We start from the raw sequence: 18,966 nt of genomic DNA, 5'->3' as shown, positions 1-18,966 counted from the left end.
AACAACATAAATGTACTTAGTGCCACCGAACCCACAATTAAAATTGTTAAAATGGTGCAGTTTACCTTAAGTATATTTACCCTAATAAAAACATTAAAATGTACTGAAATTATTGCATATTTGGATTTCCAAATACATTTTAAGAAAATTCTGGCAAGTTTCTCAGCCTCTACAGAGCAAATTATTTTCAATTATTTTATGACCTCTGGTAATTTATGAAGGACAATTTAGAAGAACAAATTATTTTCATATATGTCATTTAGAAACCGTACAAGATCAGCATTAATTCTGATACAATAGTATGTAATTTATATTAGTAGTTTAGTTATTGGCAAGTAGAATATGTACTATTTGAAATTACTAACATAATTAACATTTCAAATATTTCCATCACTTATATTTTATATAGGGCAGTCTATGATAAACTTTCCATGAGATAGTTACAGTCCTAATTTTAAAAAGAGAAAATGTAACATAGGACAGAATCCTAAATGGCATGTGAGATCTCATATTTAATGCCTTGTTGTAACTGACTACCTCATTTTTAAAAAGAAAAATCATGACTTATTTTCTCCTCCTCCCCCAACCTTCTACTTAACTGTTTAGGAATGTAAATATATCCTTTACTGTCTCCACCAGACACGTTCTGCAAGGCAAGTTTATATGACTTTGTGTTTACTTAGAAGTTCTAGAGACGGAACCTTGAAGCAAATCAGGCACCCACAGAACTCCCTCCCGCTAGGAGCTTGCCTCAGTTTACAACCCAGCTCTGCCTGTGATGGTGCCAGCCAGACCACTGGATAGAAAAGACATCAGAAGAAAACCACTGGACCCCCTATGTCCTCACTCCCTGAATGTCATTCATGCCAAGACCCCTTCAAAAGACCCTACCTACTGCCCTGAAAGGGGAAGCATTTCCCATTAAGACAGAAGCCTCTCCTTCCTCTCAGCTAAGTTTAGAAGAAAAAGTCACTTTCTTTCTACCAGACCTTGTTCTCATTAATTGGACTTTGCAAGTGGTGGTGGCAGGAGATATGTTCGGTTTTGTGACGTTACAATATCTCTTGGACACCAATGTAGTGTCTCTTTGATTATTCATGTTCCAGGGTTCTAATTCTGTCATATAACATTGTTTATATAAAATTAGAGCTCTGTCTGTAATGAGGAAGCCGTCTCAGCCGTTATATATCTAAGTAGTGTGAAGAGGACATTTTTTTTCTTAGATAAAAATAAATCCAAATGGGTTACTTCTGTCCCTTAGTTTTTTATCTACCAAAATAGCTATAAGTATTTTAAGCCCATTTTAAAACATTTACACTTGCTTTTATTTTTCTAATTCTCATAAAATGTATATATCTAGGCGTCAGCATTAATGATGTTATACACTGGAGTAAAAAGCGAGCAGACAAAATTCCAATGATGGTTTCACAGTGAGTAGCAAAACCAAACCTTCAACCTGGGCATCATCTGGAATGAAAGGAAGGATAATGGCATGAACTATTATTGACTGTCTCCACACACTGGCACTTGCAATATGTCAGGATTTGTTCTGTGATTCCATTAGATTTAAACCTAATAACAAGCTCTTCACATGGACATCGCCACTGACATTTCATAGATGATGAAATTGAGATTCAGAGATTTTAGGTGAATGTATCCAGATTACACACAAACACACATACATATATGCATATATACATACACATACAAACACATACATATATGAGTTGATATACACATATACATATTTATGCAAACATAAGTAAATATACATTATATATAAATAAACAAACATTTACATAAACTTTTTAAAATGCGTGGACTATTTTATCCTTCAAATTTTTTAGGCAGTAAGTCTGAAATAAGACTGGCTCACTTTTTAATTACCCAAAACAAAAATATAAGAGGTTAAATTTATTAAAATAAAAAAATCATTATAGATGATAAATAACTGCAAAATAATAAAAATTTTTAAATCACAAATGAGATTATTGTAATGATTAAAATTTAATCATTTCAACTTCTTCTGTTTCCTCATATCACCTGGTTTCACTGGACTTTCACTTGATCCAGCAACAACCACTCATACCTTATAGAAAAATGGTTTCTCAGAAACTCTAAAAGAAATGCAATTTCTATCTTGTTCCCAATATAAAAGTTTCCCTACTGGAAGAATTCACTTACTAAAAAATACACATACAATATATTTCATAAATCAATTTGAGGATGAACATATTCAGCATAATAATTAAAATTCTCCAAACGGTGCCCAAGTTTCAAATGAATTACATATTACCATCTTTTAAAGTCAGAATGCATCACTGCATTGCAGAGATAACCTAATTGTAGTGATTCATATATTCAGAGAAGACAAAGATTTTTCAACTATATTCTCATTATCAGAAGGAAGAATAACTGAATCACAAGGATTTGAAGAGAGTTATTCATGGCTGTGCAATGACCTAGTGATAGAGTTTGGGAACCAAGGAGGATGGTCCTCTTGAGTCTAGATACTGCAGTTTTCCACTAAGGCACAGATTTGTGAAACCTACACTGTCCTCAGTTTTGATCAAAACTATTTTCAAAGAAAAATTATTATCCCAAAATAAGGCTGCTCTACTTAAAATTGTTATTATGAGCAGTCTGTGACACAGTGAACGTGTATTACTTGACTGGGGGTATCATTGAAGAGAAGCTGTGAGTTTCAGCATCTTCATCATTATCATTGCCCTCATCATCAGCATAATCACTATCACATTCACACATTGTTATCCGCTATGACTGTAGAATAATATAGCCTTCACATTGTTTCCACGTACTATGCTCATTGGCTTCTCACAAAAACTCTGCATTGCTGTTAAAGCAGATATTTCTATTATTTTGCTGGAAGTTTATGTTGTGCCCTGAAGAAAAAATAAATACAATATAAAAATTAAAAGCACAACGCAGTACAGTTTTGCACAAATTGGGTATAAAAACAAAATATGGATAACTATATCCCAGCTATCAATCATATGGTTACCTGCATTATTTATTTCCAGAAGAGGGTCCTTTGTTTAAAAATGTATATATTATTGCTTTACAGATGGTAGTTTTAACCATTCTCATTTTGCCTTTACCTTAATGTCATTTTAATATTTTTATGCAAAAACAACACTAGTACTTTCCAGGTATTTTACTAGAAAGACTGGATTATTATATGTGGATTCATTAATTTCACTTGAGCCCATAAAAGCATGTTCTAATATAATTTAGCCCCATCTCTTCCATGACCGTCATTTAGCTTCCCATTCAGAAAACACATTTATGAATTAGCAGCAAAATCGCTGTTGGTTATCTGTATTCTATACTCCAAGATTTCTGCAGAATTTTGTTAACAGAAATTACAGCCACTAGTGCTCAAACTTACAATTCTATTTCTGAAACAGTTCTCTTAAGCAGTTGCCAGAGTCCCTTCTTCCCTGTGACCAATAAAAATTTAAAAATACAAATATAATTAGTACCTTTTATTATCTCCTCAATTTCAAACACGCACTGCCTCGGTTAGCTGTAAGCAGTCATACAGTAATCATGTGAACAAAGTCATTTTTCTGAGCAAGATTTCTGAATGCTTTTTAAAGAAAGGTATGTATTCATTTCCATCCCAACACTTGAGATTTTAGAGACCTTCATGGTGATTCAGTAGCAACCATGACTCTAGTGTTTCTTTACCGGAAGAACAAGTTTAATGATGGTTTTGCTAGGATTCACTGGGGAATGTCTACTGAGAGTTTGGACATTCTAGGCTGAGTCACTAATAACATAGGATGGCCTTAGTCCAAGGTTTAGAAATGAGTTCTGATAATGTATTTAGATGTTTCAAATCACGTCAAAGGTAAACTCAGTGGGAAAAGAAACAATTATGTTTATTCAGGTTTTACTAATGCATTTGTGTCTCTAATACTTTATGAAATCCTACATTTTATATGTTGTTATTCACTGCATTCATACCAATGATGTGTCTGTATATATTAATTTCTTTCTCAATTTAGTTTATATTGGCAATAAGTTTTAGAACATAAAAGTGGAACTATGTTAATTTACTTAAAACACATAAGTAGACGGTATTAAAATATCACATATTGGAGTTATCTTTAACATATTTTAAGCATATGTTTACATTGTTTCTTTTCTTCTGGAAATGCCCATTAAATTTTAAAACAATTTTCTGTTATTAAAATTGATGATAAAAATCATGTAACTACTAACTGTGGCATAATACTATCTAGGGTATATTTAGTAATTAAATTTTTATGCCAAAGAGTACCTTAAATGTACTCAAATTTTCCGCAGTTTCCAATAAATTAATTATGCCTCCCATCTTAAAAAAGTAACATTAGTCCATTTTATATATTTGGAATTTTATAAATGTTTTTAAGAAATGTTTATTTATTTAGTTGATACACTGTTATTGTGTGAATTTATGGGTTACAATTTGATGTTTTCATACAAGCATATGTTATATAATGGTCTAATCAGGGTAGGTAGCAAAGATAATTTCCTGAAAATCAAACACAGATGTTTCAATATTCTTGCATTTGAAAATCTAAAGAATTTCTTCACCTTTTAAACCCTGCCTTTGAACATAATAGTAGATGCCATATCTAGGAGTCATTTCCAAGATGGCCGAATAGGAACAACACCGGTCTACATCTCCCAGAGAGACCAGCAGAGAAGATGGGTGATTTCTGGATTTCCAATTGAGGTACCTGATTCATCTCATTGGGACAGGTTGGACAGTGGGTGCAGCCCATGGAGGGCAAGCTGAAGACACATGCACATGTATGTTTATTGCAGCACTATTCACAGTAGCAAAGACTTCGAACCAACCCAAATGTCCATCAATAATAGACTAGATAAAGAAAATGTGGCACATATACACCATGGAATACTACACCGCTATAAAAAAGGGTGAGTTCATGTCCTTTGCAGGGACATGGATGAAGCTGGAAACCATCATTCTCAGTAAAATATCACAAGGACAGAAAACCAAACACCACATATTCTCACTCATAAGTGGGAGTTGAACAATGAGAACACATGAACACAGGGAGGGGAACATCACACACCGGGGCCTTTTGGGGGGTGGGGTTTGAGGGAGGGATAGTGTTAGGAGAAATACCTAATGCAAATGCCAAGTTGATAGGTGCAGCAAACCAACATGGCACATGTATAACGATGTAACAAACCTGCACATTGTGCACATGTACCCTAGAACTTAAAGTATAATAATAAAAAATCTAGATGCCACATCTACCGTACATTGCACACTGTTTTTATATCTTCTTTAGTAGACAAAACACATTTGTGCTGAATAAGGAGGGAAGAATCCTTATTTGATGTGGGAAAAGGTGATTTGAGAGGATTTCTGTATGAAATAAAGACTTTATTGGTCATGACTCAAGACTACCCACTGGGATCCTGTAAACAAGTCTGGGGGATATGAGACAGAAACTAACCTGGACTTGGGCATATGAAACAAAGGAAGCCTGCAGTCTGGATCTCAGGACAGAATCATCTTCAGGGGACCACCAAGACTGGCAGAGTGCCCAGGACAGTAGACGGGTCCAAGTGGCCTGTATCAGAGAAGCACTGTGGCAGTCCCTTACAGCTCCTACCCAACATGAGGAAGCCCAGAGGAGGAGGGGATCCTGAAGTACCCCTGGCTCTCCCTGAGAATGTTCTGGAAGTAGGAATTGAGTATTTCCCACTTCCTCAGTAGAAACCACTAAAGCAAGCATAGAGTAGCCACAACTTGGTTTATACTGAAGGAAGAAATGAGAGCAAGGAACGTAAATAAAAGCGACCTGTTTATTTTATATTTTTAAATGTCTGTGTTCAGTCCATTTGAATTATTCATTAAACAACATAGTTCTTTAAATGCATAATTACATTTACTTAAAAAGAAGCCCAAATACAAATGTCCCAAAGATCCAAGATTCAAGTGATAACCATTTATGCCAAATCTTTTGTTAAAGAGGAGGGCAGGGTGACACAGGCCTGTAATTCCACCTATGGGGAGACGGAGGGAGGAGGATTGTTACACGCCCACGGGGTTCAATTGCCCATTGAGTGGTAGCCAACCAAAATAGTGGGAGTTGTAGCAGAGAAAGAGTTAAATAATCATAGGTCAGCTGAAGTGTGTCTGGAGTTTGTTCCTTCTGGTGGGTTCCTGGTCTCACTGACTTCAAGAACGAACCCACGGACCCTGGCATGATTGTTACAGTTCTTAAAGGTGGTGTGGACCCAAAGACTGAGCAGCAGCAAGATTTATTGTGAAGAGGTAAAGAACAAAGCTTCCACAGCCTGGAAGGGAACCTGAGCTGGGGTTGCCACTGCTGGCTGGGGTGGCCAGCTTTTATTCCCTTATTTGTTCCTGCCCACGTCCTGCAGTTCAGTCCATTTTACAGAGGTCTGATTGGTCCATTTTACAGAATGCTGATTGGTGCACTTACAATCTTCTAGCTAGGCACAGAGCACTAATTGGTGCATTTTTACAGAGAGCTGATTGGTACATTTACAATCTTCTTGTAAGACAGAAAAGTTCTCTAAGTCCCCACCTGACCCAGGAAGTCCAGCTGGCTTCATCTCTCAGAAGAAGAGAAAGAAGCCTCAAAACAGTCTTCTGGAGAGACTTAGAGATGACATTTTTAAGGAGTCTGGTTGGGTGATGAGCTGAAGTGTGGGGACTGCTGATTGGTCCAGAAGTGTGTGGTGGAGTCACTAGACAGCAAGATGAAGACGCTGCATCCTGCACTGAGTCAGTTTCTCAGACAAGCTCTGCAGACCCCCTGCGTCAGTGGGTCCACTAGAATTCAAGATCCGGAAATCATTTTAAATAGATAACCTGAGGTTTCCTAAAATTAAAGATGAAATCTAAAGAAACAATTAAGGGTAGTTAGGCCCCTGTGACAGGGGCTACGTGACTTTTAAGCAGTAAGCAGCCATATGGAAGCGGGCTATCAGACAAGCTGGTTTATGCTTAGTGTATGCTTCTACTAAAAAATTATGCTTTTGGTTAAAAACCCAGCAATTTAGTTTTATTCACTTTATGAGAATAGTTTTAGCATGACTTGCACCGAGGTGTTTGAGACCAGCCTAGGCAACACAGTAACACGGTATCTAAAAATAATAATAATAATAATAATTTACAGGAATCATTCCCATGACTATTGCCTAGAAATGGATGGATTTCTCCTCTTTATAAGCAGATATATATGTAGTAAAATATGTTTCATTAATGAATCAAGAGATTTAATATAGAAAATATTTCCTTTTTCCACAAATTATGCTCTAGACTGTAAGAATTCACACTGAGACACAAAACTTTTTTCCTATAGACATTTTGCTGGCTGACTCTAATTATTATGTGAAAATGCAATGGGCTAAGATTACGTAAACACGCTTTGAGGTGTGAACAATAATTTGAAGGTAGAACAGGTACTCAAGAGCAACATCTGGGCATTTGAAGAGGAAACGAGCAAGCCGCTGATGGTTAAAAGATAATAGTCTGTGGAGCCATAGAGAAAAGAGATTATTACAATCCATCGTGATGACACATGTTATTACTAGAAATAGTAGGATGTATGAGAGTAGAATATAATGTTGAACAAGCACATTCAACATGCTTCCTTATGTAGATGATACCTGATGTTTACCTTGAGAAAAGGGAGAAATGGGGATTCATGCAGTGAAAGAAACTTGGGAGGATATAGAACAATGCATTAAAGGTAAAACCAATTGTATCCTTCATGTAATGAAGGACTGACTTTTCAAAACTTGTTCAGAAAACTACATTCAATTTAAGATGAAAAGAACATAAAGTTCCAGGTACAGTGTGATCCTGCCAATGTAGGAGTGAATTAGCCAGTGGAGAGAATCACATACCATGCTAAGGAAAGTGACATCATCAAAATATATTTTAATTAGATAATTCTAGGAACATTTCAAGCCAGTCTGTATCGATTATTGATTTCATTAAAGATGTGCCACATAACATTTTATTTTATTAAAAATGTACAACAGGATGTTTGACTTCCATCTACATGTTGAAATGATTACTACACTTAAGTTTTACAGCACTTTCCATAGTTATGATCTTTATAAAGAGGACTTAAAACCCAGTCTTGGCAAATTTTCAATATATAATACAGTATAACTTTTACGGAAATAATGTTGATGCTTTTAGGCACATGCCTAAGCAGGCATAAAAATAGTGGAGCAGAGAAGCTGACCCCAACCCAAGCTGTATAGATGTGTTGATATATGAGAAAAATAAGTAGAAATAAAATTGACCAGGCAGAATGTCTTGTATGAGAATACCAGTGGCAATGAAGGAGGCAGAAATTGAGTGTGTTGTGATGTGACTGGGGAGTGGTTCAAATAATCTACTTGACACTCACTAGACTGTAACTTCTATAGAATCTGTTGTAAAGAAACTTTTGTTTTTCTAAAGACAAATTGGCTTATCCCCCAAAATAATTATTTATCCTGAGGTAAATTTATCAATAAATCATTACTTTAGGAAAAAGAAGAAGCTATACCCACCATTTGAGAGAAAATACAATACTATCTTATGTTCAATTAGATTCAGTCATCTTAAATAATTATTCTTTCATCTTAATAATAATGAGAGATGAATGACATATAACTATTATGCAGAATGCTATGATTAGTTTGGACATTTATTATTTTAATGTTAATGAAACCCTACTGCCCACAATTTAGTGGAAAATAAATGATCTATATTTTGATAAAAAGAAACAAAAACAAAACAACATGGATGTCTTAGAATATGCAATTAAAATGTCAAGACTAAATTTTAAATAACTTTCTAGAGTAATTTTTGTTCCACACTCCTGGCATGGAATATTATTATCCATAACTGCTGTACACTGCTAAGTTGACGTGAAGTTAGTGCTTGGACTCTAAGGCAGAACATATGTCTACATTTTCACAGGGAAGATTGTCTGACTCACTCGTGTCAGGGCCCCCATCACCTCCTTGTTTCTCAGGCTGTAGATGATGGCATTGAGCATTGAGGTGGAGGTGAGGATGGTGTAGAAGACAGCCAGAACCTTGTCCTCTGTTGGAGATTGCAGGTATCTCGAATATAGAGAGGTATAAGCAAAGTTTGCATAGTAGAAAATTACTACAGTGAGGTGGGTGCTACAGGTCAAATAGGCCTTCTTCCTCCCTTCTGCAGATTTCATGTGGTAGACAGTAAGGAGAACCTGGCCATAGGAACCTGCAATATCAATAAAAGTAAACACGAGAAAGAGGATTGTGCTCAAAAACACTGCGCACTGATAGACCCAGGTGTCCAAGAAGGCCAGAGTCACCATGGCTGGGACATCACAGCCCTTGCTGAGCAACAGGGATATGGGGCATATATGAAATGTGAGCAAAAGTGTCAATAGAGCCCATTATCCAAGATCCTATTATCATCACCACATACTCTTTTGCTCATATGTATGGGATAGTGGAGAGGAAAGCAAACGGCCACATAATGATCACAGGCCATTTATGTCAGGAGCAGCACTTCTGCACCTGCTAAAGTCACAAAGAAGAAACTCTGAATCCCACACCCAGTGAAGGAAATAGACTTGTTTCCAAACAGAAAATCAGAAAACATTTGGGGGCAATAGTGGAGATGTAATTTAGGTCAATGAGGTAGAGCTGACCAAGTAAGAAATACATGGGCATGTGGAGATGAGTGTCCAAGAAGATGAGAAAGATTATGGACTGATTGCCAATTAGAGCCAATAACAAAATGAGAATGAGGATGAAGAGGAAAAGGCCAATTCTGGATGGTGGGAAGATTCCCAATAAGATGAAATCAGTTGGTGTTTGATTGTATTTTTCCATGGGGCATTCATACAATCCTTCCTGCAGGGCAGCAGAAGGATAAGTGAATTAGTTCCCCCCATCCACAGGGGATGCATTCCAAGACCCCCAGGGGATGCCTGAAACTGAGGATAATACTGAGTCTCATATACACTATTTACACGATTTCTTTGGATCCGTATATACTTACGATAACATTCAGTTTATAAGTTAGGCAAGCAAGAGATCAACAAAAATAATAATAAAATAGAACAATTATAAAAATACACCATAGTAAATAAACATTATGTAAATGTGGTCCCTTTTTTCTCTCTCACAAAATAACTTCATTTTTTTATATACTTTAAGTTCTGGGATACATGTGCTGAATGTGCAGGTTTACTACATAGGTATACATGTACCATGGTGGTTTGCTGCATCCATCAACCCATCATCTAGGTTTTAAGTCCCGCATGCATTAGGTATTTGTCCTAATGCTTTACCTCCTCTTGGCCCCCATTTCCCAAAAGGCTCTGGTGTGTGATGTTCTCCTCCCTGTGTCCACGTGTTCTCACTGTTCAACTCCCACTTATGAGTGAGAATATGCGGTGCTTAGTTTTCTGTCCCTGTGTTAGTTGGCTAGAGAATGATGGTTTCCAGCTTCATCTGTATCCCTGCAAAGGAGATGAACTCACTCTTTTTCATGAATGCAGAGTATTCGAAGATGTCTATGTGCCACATTTTCTTTATCCAGTCTATCACTGATGGGCATTTGTGTTGGTTCCCAGTCTTAGCTATTGTAAATAGTGTTGCTATAAACATACATGTGTCTGTGTCTTTATACTAGAGTGATTTATAATCCTTTGTGTCTTTATACTAGAGTGATTTATAATCCTTTGCATATATACCCAGGAATGGGATTGCTAGAGCAAATGGTATTTCTGGTTCTAAATCCTTGAGCAATTGCCACACTGTCTTCTACAATGGTTGAACTAATTTACACTCCCACTAATAGTGTAAAAGCTTTCCTATTTCTCCACTTACTCACCAGCATCTGTTGTTTCCCGACTTTTTAATGATCACCATTCTCACTAGCATGAGATGATATCTTATTGTGGTTTTGACTGACATTTCTCTAATGACTAGTGATGATAAGCTTTTTTTCAAATGTTTGTTGGCCACATAAATATCTTCTTTTGAGAAGTGTCTGTTCAAACACTTCACCCACTTTTTGATGAGGTTGTTTGCTTCTCTCTTGTAAATTCGTTTAAGTTCTTTGCAGATTCTGGACATTAGATCTTTGTCAGACGGATACATTGCAAAAAATTTCTCCCATTCTCTTGGTTGTGTGTTCACTCTGATAATAGTTTCTTTTTCTGTGCAGAAGTTCTTTAGTTTAATTAGATCCCATTTGTCTATTTTGGCTTTTGTTGCCATTGTTTTTGGAGTTTTAGTCATGAAGTCTTTGCCCATTCGTATGTCCTAAATGGTATTGCCTACGTTTTCTTCTAGGGTTTTAACGGTTTTAGGTCTTACATTTAAGCCTTTAATCCATCTTGAGATAATTTTTGTATGAAGTGTAAGGAATGAGTCCAGTTTCAGTTTTCTCCATACAGCTAGCCAGTTTTCCCAGCACCATTTATTAAGTAGTGAATCATTTTCCCATTGCTTGCTCTTGTAAGGTTTGTCAAAGATCAGATGGTTGTAGATGCGTGGTGTTACTCTGAGGCCTCTGTTCTGTTCTATTGGTCTATATATCCGTTTTGGCACCAGTACCATGCTGTTTTGAGTACTGTAGACTTTCAGTATAGTTTGAATTCAGGTAGCTTGATGCTTCCAGCTTTTTTCTTTTTGCTTAGGGTTGTCTTGACTATACAGGCTCTTTTTTGGTTCTATATGAAATTTAAAGTAGTTTTATCTAATTCTGTAAAGAAAGTCAATGGTAGCTTCATGGGAATAGCATTGAATCTATAAATTACTTTGAGCAGTATGGCCATTTTTATGATATTGCTTCTTTGTATCCATGAGCATGGAATTTTTTTCTATTTGTTTGGGTCCTGTCTTATTTCCGTGAGCGGTGGTTTGTAGTTCTCCTTTAACAGGCCCTGCACATTGCTTGTGAGTTATATTCCTAGGTACTTTATTTTCTCTGTACCAATTGTAAACGGGAGTTCACTCATGATTTGGCTCTCTGTCTATTATTGATGTATAAGAATGCTAGTGATTTTTGTACATTGATTTTGTATCCTGAGACATTGTTGAAGTTGCTTATCAGCTAAAGGAGTTTTGGGGTGGACATGATAGGGATTTCTAAGTATACAATTATGTCATCTGCAAACAGGGCAATTGGACTTCCTCCCTTCCTATTTGAATATCCCTTATTTCTTTCTCTCGCCTAATTGCCGTAGTCAGAACTTCCAATACTAGTTGCTTCAGAGTGGTGAGAGAGGGCATTTTTTGTCTTGTGACGGTTTTCAAAGGGAATGCTTCCAGATTTTGCCCATTCAGTGTAACACTGTGTATGTGTTTGTCATAAATAGCTTTTATTAATTTGAGATATATTCCATCAACACCTAATTTATTTAGTGTTTTTAGCATGAAGGGGTGTTGAATTTTATTGAAAGCCTTTCCTGCATCTATTGACATAATCATGTGGTTTTTGTCATTGATTCTGTTTATTTGATGGATTGCATTTATTTATTTGCATAGGTTGAACCAACCATGCATACCAGGGATGAAGCCAACTTGATCGTGATGGATAAGCTTTTTGATGTGCTGCTGGATTCGGTTTTCCAGTATTTTATTGAGGATTTTCGCATCGATGTTCATTAGGGATATTGGCCTGAAATTTTATTTTTTTGTTGTGTCTCTGCCCAGTTTTGGAATCAGGATGATGCTTGCCTCATAAAATGAGTTAAGGAGGAGTTCCTCTTTTTCTATTGTTTGGAATCATTTCAGAATGAATGGTACCAACTCCTCTTTGTACCTCTGGTTGAATTTGGCTGTGAATCTGTCTGGTCCTGGGTTTGTTTTTGTTTTTGTTTTTGTTTTGTGTGTGTGTTGCGGGGGGTAGGCTATTAATTACTGCCTCAATTTCAGAACTTGTTATTGGTCTATTCAGGGATTCAACTTCTTCCTGGTTTAGTCTTGGGAGAGTGTATGTGCCCAGGAATTTATCCATTTCTTCCAGGTTTTCTAGTTTATTTGCATAGAGATGTGTATAGTATTCTCTGATGCTAGTTTGTATTTCTGTGGGATCAGTGGTGATATCACCTTTATCATTTTTTATTGTGTCTATTTGATTCTTCTCTCTTTTCTTCTTTATTTGTCTGCTAGTTGTCTATTTTGTTAATCTTTTCAAAAAACCAGCTCCTGGATTCACTGATTTTTTTAAGGGTTTTTCATGTCTCTGTCTCCTTCAGTTAAACTCTGATCTTGGTTATTTCTTGTCTTCTGCTATCATTTGAATTTGTTTGCTCTTGCTTCTCTATTTCTTTTAATTGTGATGTTAGTGTCGATTTTAGATTTTCCCCCTTTCTAATGTGGGCATTTAGCGCCATAAATTTTCCTCTAAACACCACTTTAGCTGTGTCCCAGAGATTCTGGTATGTTATGTCTTTGTTCTCACCGGTTTCAAATAACTTACTTATTTAAGCCTCAATTTCGTTATTTACCCAGTATTCATTCAGGAGCAGGTTGTTCAGTTTCCATGTAGTTGTACAGTTTTGAGTGAGTCTCTTAATCCTGAGTTCTAATTTGATTGCACTGTGGTCTCAAAGGCTGTTTGTTATTATTTTTGTCCTTTTGAATTTGCTAAGGAGTGTTTGACTTCCAATTATGTGGTCGATTTTAGAATAAGGGTTATGTGGTGCTGAAAAGAATGTATATTCTGTTGATTTGGCATGGAGAGTTCTATAGATGTCTATTCGGTCCGCTTGGTCTAGAGCTGAGTTCCAGTTCTGAATATCCTTGTAAATTTTCTGTCTCATTGATCTGTGTAATATTGACAGTGGGGTGTTAAAATCTCCCACTATTATAGCTTGGAAGTTTAAGTCTAGTCATGTGCAGAAAACTGAAACTGGACCCCTTTCTTACACCTTATACAAGAAGTTATACTCTTTTTACTTTATCTAGATGAGGGTTAAACCAATTCACTTAATGTGTCTGAAAGAGAATATGGAAGTAGAATATTGATGAAATTACCCTATCATCAAATTATGTCAATGTTTATGGGAACAAAACAGGTTTAAATTATAACAAATTGGCTGAGTTCTGTTAGATACCTGAGAGCACAACCTGCAGGCTCAGGATAAATACCTCAACCAGCCTTTTTTCCACAATCCCTAGGTGCTGCCACTTCCAAAGTACTGCAGGGACCTGCCAACCTGGATCTCAATGGCTGGTGCTCACTAATAGTGTCTGCTCTACATTCTTCTTCTCCTTATTTGAAGAAAAGAAAAGATTAAGACTAAAAAAAAGGCAAAGTAAAAAAACAGTCTCCAGGTATGTGAAACTACTATATCACAGTTAATTTTTGGATTGAAATTTTTATCTTTGGAGATTACATGAGTGTATATTTACAAATAAGTTGATACAGAAATAAATATATGCTTATATTTGTTTCCTTGGTAAAATCAACAGTTCCTTTAAAGATGTCAAATTTCTTGCCTGAAAATTATTATATCTATATAATCATTTCTCAGTAAAGGACTGAAGGACATGCCATCCCCCAAACACCAAATTGGAATATTGATTACTTCGAGTTAAATACATAGGAACAATGGTTGTTTCAGAAAGGGCCAGCTGCCCTGTCCCCTACTGCATGCACGAAGCCATAAAGATTCCTCGGTGATAAAATAGCTCCATGTACCAGGGTGATAAAATAGCTCTTACACCAGAGCCTGAGATCTGGGTCTGCAGTGGATTTGGCTGAATATAGTTACATGAGTAACTCTCCTACAAGTTTTACATCCCTTTGTATATCTCCTAGTGACTCACCTAGAAATTTATGTGTTTCTTTATAATATGCTCTGCCGGTTGGAATATAGTGAAGATTAATTGTAGAGTAAAAATTAAAAATCTTTATAAAATCAGGTTGACAATACAGGATGAAAACTGTAGAGTTAGCCTTGTCCCTTGGTACCATTGATATATGATCCAAGTTGCATTCTAAGAAGTAACCCAAAAGAAAGGGGGGAACCTAAGATTCTTTGTAATGCATAACAAGAAAAACTATTACAAAACTATTACATTGTTGCCATGGAATACAATATGAAAGTAAGGGTGATCTCAGAGACCATGTTAATTGACAGGCAAATGTCATGTTTTACAAATTTTATAAAATGTATATGAGAGACAATAAAATGGATGTTATTAAATTATTAAGGAAGATCCAGATACTCTGTTTACAAAATGCTATTAATTGTGAGGAAATCCTTAAAATTATGGAAATAATTTTGGAAATAAAAAAAAAAAGTCCTCTCTGACAACAAAGGTTTTCTTAATTCTGGCAGATTATTACAATGCTATAGAACATGACCAAAACATAAGCATTCAGTAACTGACTGAAGTATAGCTCTGCATAGGAGCTGGCCGGGAAGTGAAAAACCTGGTGGAATTACCCCAAAAGCTTCAGAGAACACCATCCCATGTTGTATGCACTCAGTCTCAGTCTTAGCACTAACCTGCAACAGGAGCAGCCGCCATGTAGAAAGTTCCTAGTATTCCATGGCTCTGGCCCCCTGGATCACCAAGTAGATCTCAGTGGTGCTTTTCCTGCTGGTATAAAATGCAAGGCACCTGAATAAAGTCCTTATCTTCAGGCTCTGAAAATGCCAGTTGGATCACATTTAGGAGAAAAAAGATTACCACATACTTTCTACATTTCATGCAGATTATTTTCAAATCTGGAGATATTTAATCCCGTCAGGAAATGGCCTGTATTGCTAATATACTGCTAACATCAGGATATGACTAATTTGAAAGTGAGGTCTGCATTAAACTATTGTTAAATGAGACAGCATTTGTAAAGTAATTATCTCCTTCTTGGGAAAGCATCCAATCCTGCTAGCCTACACTTTGTTAATAGCCAATGTGTCAAGAAAGAGCTGGTAATTACATAGGGGAAAGTGTGTTATAAAAATGCCTTGTTCCATGAGGACTTTATAACTGAAACACCAAAAGCAATGGCAACAAAAGCCAAAAATGACAAATAGTATCTAATTAAACTAAAGAGTTTCTGCATGGCAAAAGAAAATACCATCAGAGTGAACAGTCAACCTACAGAATGGGAGAAAAGTTTTGAAATCTACCCATCTGACAAAGGGCTAATATCCAGAATCTACAAAGAACTTAAACAAATTTACAAGAAAAAAACCAAACAACCACATCAAAGTGGGCAAGGGATATGAACAGACACTTCTCAAAAGAAGACATTTATGCAGCCAACAGACATAAGAAAAAATGCTCATCATCACTGGCCATCAGGGAAATGCAAATCAAAACCACAATGAGATACCATCTCATGCTACTTAGTATGGCGATCATTAAAAAGTCAGGAAGCAACAGATGTTGGAGAGGATGTGGAGAAATAGGAACACTTTTACACTGTTGGTGGGACTGTGAACTAGTTCAACCATTGTGGAAAACAGTGTGGTGATTCCTCAAGGATCTAGAACTAGAAATACCATTTGACCCAGCCATCCCATTACTGTGTATGTACCCAAAGGATTATAAATCATGCTACTATAAATACATATGCACACATATGTTTACTGCAGCACCATTCAAAATAGCAAATACTTGGAACCAATCCAAATGTCCATCAGTGATAGACTGGATTAAGAAAATGTGGCACATATACACCATGGAATACTTTGCGGCCATAAAAAAGGATGAGTTCATGTCCTTTGCAGGGACAGGAATAGGGCTGGAAACCATCATTCTCAGCAAACTATCACAAGGATGGAAAACCAAACACCACATGTTCTCACTCATAGGTTGGAATTGAACAATGAGAACACTTGGACACAGGGCGGGGAACATCACACACCTGGGCCTGTTGGGAGGTGGGGGACTGGGGGAGGGATAGCACTAGGAGAAATACCGAGTTGATGGGTGCAGCGAATCAACATGGTACATGTATACATATGTAACAAAGCTGCACATTGTGCACATGTACTCTAGAACTTAAAGTATACTAAAAAATAAATTTAAAAAATGTCTTGTCCCAAAAGGTATTCTTCCAAAAAGAGGATGGCTCCGTTGAACTCTTCTAATCTTAAAACTTGTTAGTTTTATGTTTTAGGGTAAATTACATAAACTCTCTGACATTCAGTTTAATTATCTATAAAAGTGGAGTCATATTCTCTTTTTATATTTTAAAGTTTATGATTATTTATAATTATCATGATTATTCATGGTTTACTTTATGTGATGTATAAAAAGCAGCACATACATGTGTTTTACATACAAACAAATGTTTGTTCCTCTTTCTCCTTTCTACTGTCTGTAACAGAAAGTCTTGATTTCTGATATGACACACAGTAATGAGAAGAGATTTAAAAAGAAGAAACAGAAGGAGAGGGGAAGGAGGAGGAGGAGGAAGGAGGAAGAGGGGGAAGGAGGAGGAGGGGGAAGGAGGAGGAGGAGGAGGAGAAGGAAGAAGAAGAAAAGAAGAAGAAGAAGAAGAAGAGGGAGGAGGAGGAGGAAAGAAGAAGGAGGAGGAGGAGGAGAAGGAAAAAGAAGAAGAAGGAAGAAGGCAGAAGACGAAGGAGGAGGAGAAGGAGAAAGAAGACAAAGGAATAAGAAGAGGAAGAAAAAGAAGAAGGAGGAAGAGGAAAGAAGGAGGAGGAGGAGAAGGAGAAAGAAGAAGGAAGAAAGAAGAAGAAGAAGGAGGAGGAGGAGGAGGAGGAGGAAAGAAAAAGAGAAAGAAAGAGAGAGAGAAGAAAGAAAGAAAAAGAAAGAAAGAAAAAGAAATCAAAGGAGGAGGAGAAGAAGGAGTAGGAGGAGATGGAGGAAATGGAGGAGGAGGAGGAGGAGGAGAAGAAGGAAGAAGGAGGAGGAGGAGAAGGAGGAGGAGGAGGAAAGAAGCAGGAGGAAAGGAGAAGGAGGAGAAATTCTTTTCTGACAACCAAGGTTTTCTTAAGTCTGGCAGATTATTACCATATTAAAAAAAAGTACCATATAAAAAAAAAGTAAGCATTCAGGAATTGATTGAAGTATAGTTCTGTATATGAACTGTATGAAAGCTGATCATAAGAACTGGATTATTCTTGCCATACCCAACTAACACGGAGTTAACAAACCAGGAATACAAAGCACTCAGGGTACAAAATATTCCCAGAGAATATAATTCTCTGCAACTCCGACTGCTGAAACTGCTATTGTAACTAGAAGCCAGATCTATCTACAGCTTCTGAGATAACTTGCTGTGATTTTAGGGATAATTTTGCCCACCACAGTTGTTCACCAGTCAGAGCTGGCTAGCTCCCCAAACTCTTACTAGTGCCAATAAACTTTTTTCAAAGAGTAATATGTAAAATTTCTTCTCTTTCATAAAATGTCTAACCTCTTGGTCCTTTGGGCATACTGATGACCACCGGTCTGCTCCAAATTGTAATTATTTTTTTATTATTATATCTCAAGTTCTAGGGTACATGTGCACAACGTGCAGGTTTGTTACATATGTATACACGTGCCATGTTGGTGTGCTGCACCCATTAACTCGTCATTTACATTAGGTATATCTCCTAATGCTACCCATCCCCTCTCACCCCACCCCATGACAGGCCCCAGTATGTGGTGTCCCCCTTCCTGTGTCCAAGTGTTCTAATTGTTCAGTTCCCACTATGAGTGAGAACATGCGGTGTTTGGTTTTCTGTCCTCGCGATAGTTTGCTGAGAATGATGGTTTCCAGCTGCATCCATGTCCCTACAAAGGAGACGAACCCATCCTTTTTTAGGGTTGCATAGTATTCCATAGTGTATATGTGTCACACTTTCTTAATCCAGTCTATCATTGATGGACATTTGGGTTGGTACTAAGTCTTTGCTATTGTGAATGGTGCTGCAGTAAACATACGTGTGCATGTGTCTTTATAGC

The 18,966-nt window shown here is 36.8% G+C and overlaps 2 pseudogenes; both read right to left on the bottom strand.

Annotated features, from left to right (window-relative positions):
• The window catches only part of LOC101000084, a 163,747-nt pseudogene that overhangs the window by 54,759 nt on the left and 90,022 nt on the right, over positions 1-18,966 (bottom strand).
• On the bottom strand, positions 5,214-10,275 carry LOC101001126 (annotated as a pseudogene).

Source organism: Papio anubis, chromosome 1 (genome assembly GCF_008728515.1).
Source record: "Papio anubis isolate 15944 chromosome 1, Panubis1.0, whole genome shotgun sequence".
In the NCBI taxonomy this organism is placed as follows: domain Eukaryota; kingdom Metazoa; phylum Chordata; class Mammalia; order Primates; family Cercopithecidae; genus Papio; species Papio anubis.
The sequence above is the reverse complement of the archived record's forward strand: the minus strand, read 5'-3'. Positions and strand labels throughout refer to the sequence as shown.